Genomic DNA, 5,000 nt, shown 5'->3' with positions numbered 1-5,000 from the left:
ATGTACTCTGGATGCCGTTATATCTTTCAGAGGTACTATCTGAATATACCGAGAGTGTTGGTCAAGTATGGTTAAACCCCACCTCATTGGTGCCTGCGATAAGTCCAGGATGTCCATCTACACCTGTTCAAGAGGATAAAGTGCTAGGGGAGCTTCAGCCATCGGAACTCTCTGGGGTACCCCTCGTGACTGTTGACAGTTGGTGCACTGTTCCACATACTTTCGCACATCACGGAGCATGTTGGGCCAATAAAACATGCTACGGAGATTCTCATATGTCCTGTAGATCCCTGGGTGCATAGCAAGTGGAGGGGTGTGTGCAGCTTGCAGGGCCGATTTGTGGAGTTTCTCTGGAACACACAGTTGGTAAATAATCTTGTCAGGCAGGTGTTTTAAGTGATACAAGACCCCATCTTTCTCTTCAAATTCTGAGAGTGGAAGAGGCAGTTTTCGCTTTGGCACAGTGCCATCTGTTAAGAAAGCAAGAATTTCCCGGAATCTAGGATCCTGGATTTGTTCCCGTGCCAATTCCTGAGTTGATAATTCATTAACGTGAATTGGAGCAATCTGTCTTGACAACAAATCTGGTACATAGTTCGTGGGACCCTCCTTATAACGTATCTCGAAGTCATAGAACGACAGATCATGAGCATACCGGGTCATGCGAGGAGATTTGGTACGATGTTTAAAGATGTGCACTAATGGACGATGATCTGTGAGAACTAAGAACTTCCGCCCATACAGGTATGGGTCAAAGACCCGAACACCCTCAACCACTGCCAATGCTTCGCAGTCAATGGCAGGGTAGCGGGTTTCGGCATCCCGCAACTTCCTGCTATAATAGGCTATAGCATGTGGTAATCCTTGGTCATCCCGTTGTAAGAGCACTGCACCAAGGGCTATGCTGCTGGCATCAGTGTGTAGCTCAAATTGTCGGGAGAAATCTGGCTGCCTGAGCACAGGTGCTGATACAAGCTTCCTCTTCAGTTCCTTAAAGGCTTCTTCTTGTTCCTTGTTCCACCTCCATGGCTGCGTTTTCTTAAGGAGGAGGTGAAGTGGAGCTGCAATGGTTGCGTATGCTTCGATGTGCTTGCGAAAGAAGCCTGTGGCCCCTAGGAACCTACGTACCTCTTTTACAGTCTTGGGTGCAGGAGTTTCATTGATGGCAGCTATCTTGCTCTGATTTGGTGCCACCCCTTCTTGGGATATGGTGAACCCCAGGAAGTTGATGGTGGTGGCTGCGAAGCTGCACTTACCAAGGTTCAGCTTCAACCCTGCTGCTGCCAGAAGCTTCAGGGTCTCCTCCAGATCAAGCAGGTGTTGAGAGAAACCCCGTGAATAGACAATGATGTCATCCAGATAGGCCAAGGTGTGACGGCCTAAGACTGGTGACAATATCAAATTCATAGTCCTTTGGAAAGTCGATGGGGCTGTACTTAGACCAAAGGGGAGGCGGCAGAACTGGAATAGCCGGTACCCATCACTGAAGGCAGTCTTAGGTCGATCATCTGCATGAACGTCAATGCTCCAATAAGCTGCCTTTGCGTCTAGGGTTGTAAATGTATCCGTTGAGCCCAGCTCATCGATAAGCTCATCTATACGAGGTAAAGGATACGTATCTGCCGTTGTGACCGAATTTACCTTCCGATAATCGACACAGAACCGTAGGTCACCACCCTTCTTTCTTACCAGCACAACTGGACTAAGCCATGGTGATGAGGAGGGCTCTATAACCCCAGCCTGAAGCATGCTATCACACTGCTGACGAATGATCTGACGGGTAGCTTGAGGTAGTCGCCACTGGCGGGTACAAATGGGGGTTGCGTTCCCAGTGTCAATCTGGTGTTGAATGTCCGGTATATGTCCTACAGCCTGGTCACCACCATCAAAAAGGACCTTGTAGCGTCGGAGAAGCTCCTGTAGCTCCTGACGCTGGGCCTGTTCCAGGTGTTCCAAGTTGACGACAGGTTCTTCATCTTGTGATACCTCATCTGCTCTGGTGTCAACTGATGCAACAGCGGCAAGTGCCTGAGAAGGAGGTAGATCCCAATGATTGCAGGCAGTTTCATCTTCATAGCCAAAATCAAACAATCCATGCATCAGGTCGAAACTATCCTCCTCCCAGTCAAAGTCACCATCCTCTAATGAGCTCTCGAAGGGGTCAGAACTCTCAACAGGATCACCAGGATCTGGGGGTGTGTCCTTAGATGTATATATACTTTCCACAGCCGTCACTGTTCCTAAGCGTGTCCCCTGTGTCAAACGTACCACTCTTGCCGTGTCATTGACTGTCCACACAGGACACTGGCGTTCTGTGGCAGTGGTAACCATGTAGGGCGAGATGGACAAAGCGGGCACTTGGGGTGTAATCATGATGTCGCCATCGGGGGGTCCAGATCTGCTAATGATGCCTTCAACAAAGCACCCGGTGTGTGGTGGGAGTTCTATCGTCTTCCGAAGGTGTACTGCTGCTGTTGAGAGGTCCACTGCGTGTTTATTTGGAGCAGTGTTGCACCCTGTATTCGTAGGCTGCATCAAGCCGGTAGCTTCTGCAGACACAACGCTGATTTGCATGGTAGGAGAGTCAGTGTAGGTCACTAGGAATGGCTGGCCTTCAATAACTAGACAGGCCCTGCCCTCAGCATCAGATGAGAGGTTAAAGCTTGTTCGACGGAGGAAGTCCATCCCCAGGAGGACGTCTCCAGGGAATTTCGCATCACAAACAGCGACTTGGTGCCGTATTTTCATGTTGGGGGCAAGGCAAAAAGAGAGCATCACTTCGCCAACAGTATCGAGGGGCTGGTCAGCAACACCCTTGAGAACGCGAACTGGATCTTTACGTCGCATGGTGCCATGGGGGTCAACTAGCTGAAGGGTCCTGGGTTTGACGATAGTCGCCTCCGAGCCTGTGTCAAGGAAACAGATGACAGTGGTGCCGTTAAGATTGAGTGGCACGAGTGGTCGACCTGTGGATCCCGGAGCTGTTACCACAGAAACCATTTTCTGGTCGGTTGTAGCTATCATGGTATGTGCCCCCTGGTTCTTCTTGGCCAGTGGTTCTGGGAGCAACGGGTCCCTGGCCTGGGCGAAAGGGGCACTCTCTGACATAATGCTGTGAACTTCGACATTGGAAACAACGCCTGGTCATAGGTGGGGAGGCAGAGGACCTTCGGGCTCGGGCACGGCATTCCACGGTATCGTGTGTGGCCAGGCGATGATACGCGCACCATCTGTCCTGGGGTTCGTGTGGAGTAGTGGCTTCAACAGGCATGGCATATGCGTCACGTGCACGGGTAGGACGACTGGTAAATGGAGCTGGGAGCTCAGGGTCTGGAGCAGGTGCTGTAGAGTGCTGAATTCCATGCCGTGAATTCCATATGCGCTGAGCTGCCTCGGCCACCTGGGAAGGGCTGCCATCTTCCTTGAGTGCCAGAAAATCACGAAGCCAGGACGGAAGACCACTCAAAAAGACCCTTTTGACCAGTTGTGAAGGGTCGCCTATAGCCTCAGGATAATCTCTATACCCCTGGTAAACATTCCCCTCCAGCTGTAGGAAGAAATCCATAGGTGCTTGGGATGGAGCAAGGCGGATGTTATACAACACCTTATAAAAATCCGCCGCTGTATATGTTCCACGAAACTTGTTGCGCAATGCAGCTTTAAAGGATTGCCAATCTGTGAAGCTGTCGAACAGTGGTGAATTGATTAGAAGCTCTGCAGGTCCTCTGCAGCTAGCCCTGGCTGCTTGTATGTACGCCTCTGATGTTGCTGGCTTCACTATATTTTCCAAGGCACGTATCCACCCTTCCACCTCTTGATTCTTTCGGAGAGGCTGAGAGGCTGGGGCATCTCCGCGAAAGTTTGGAACCTTCTCTCGGGAGAGATAGTAGTTCACTGCAGCACCTGAAGACTGAGATGAAAAAGGGTCATGGCAGACCCGAGGGGGGAGGCTGCGATCTGGCAAAGTTGGCCGTGACGTAGGCACGTGGTCTCCCTGGTGTGTTGAGTCAGACGGATGAATGGCTGAAGCTGGAGGGTGAGCTGGGAGTGACAGCAACTGATGGCTAGGGATACGTGGTGCCGCATATATTTCAGCACTGTGGTCATGACGGCCCATGGAACCGAGAACTTCTGCGGCTGGCCTGGTAGAAGCTCTGGCCAGTCTGTCTGCCTCCTGCGGTCCTACATCCTGTTGATGAAGTTGCTGGCGAAGGGCCTCAATATCTCGCTCCCTTTCAAACTCTTGAGGTGGGTCAGCACGTGGGGTTCTCCGAGCCTGCTCGAGCTGCTGGCGGACTTCATTTAGTGTTCGGGATTGCTGCTCCAGCTTGTTCTGCAGATCTTGGATGATGTCGTCCCTTTCTTTCAGACGGGCATCTTCAGCTGGAGTAGTCGGCGTCGCTCTTTCACCACCCTCACGCTGCCGCAGGGCCTCTTCATGTTGTTCAAACCTTTGGTTGCTCCGCTCCTTAAAGTCCCTGAATTCTGAGCAGAGGTCGTTGATCTTGCCCATCAGTTCTTCAAAGAGGGTTATTTCGCCCTCCATCACCTGGACTGCTCGTCGAATGTCCGGATTCGAGGAGCTGGCTGCGGGAGAAGACGCTCTAGATACTGGCTGGCTAGTAGGCGCTGGCTGGCTAGTAGACATTATTAGGTTGCGGCGCTCTTGTAGTCTGTGGTAACGTTCTTCGCGTGCCCTCTCTCTGGGCATATTACACAGGAAAAACAAAAATGCAGACAAACAGACAAAAAATATCAAGCAAAACAATGGGTGACCACTGACAGTTTAGGGTATCAAATTGGATTAAGTGTTTCAACAAAGGAAAACACATTAAATGCACATGACAAATAGTTAAGTCTAATCTACGTGAGCCAAACACAAAAACAAAACAAATAAAGCTGGAAAGTAACTTTCAGAAAAAAAAAACATCGAGAGAAGAGTAAGAAAAACGAGTCTGAATACTAAAAGAAAACCTTAAAGATAGAAAACAGAAAGGCCA

Source organism: Penaeus chinensis, chromosome 43 (genome assembly GCF_019202785.1).
Source record: "Penaeus chinensis breed Huanghai No. 1 chromosome 43, ASM1920278v2, whole genome shotgun sequence".
In the NCBI taxonomy this organism is placed as follows: Eukaryota; Metazoa; Arthropoda; class Malacostraca; order Decapoda; family Penaeidae; genus Penaeus; species Penaeus chinensis.
The sequence above is the reverse complement of the archived record's forward strand: the minus strand, read 5'-3'. Positions refer to the sequence as shown.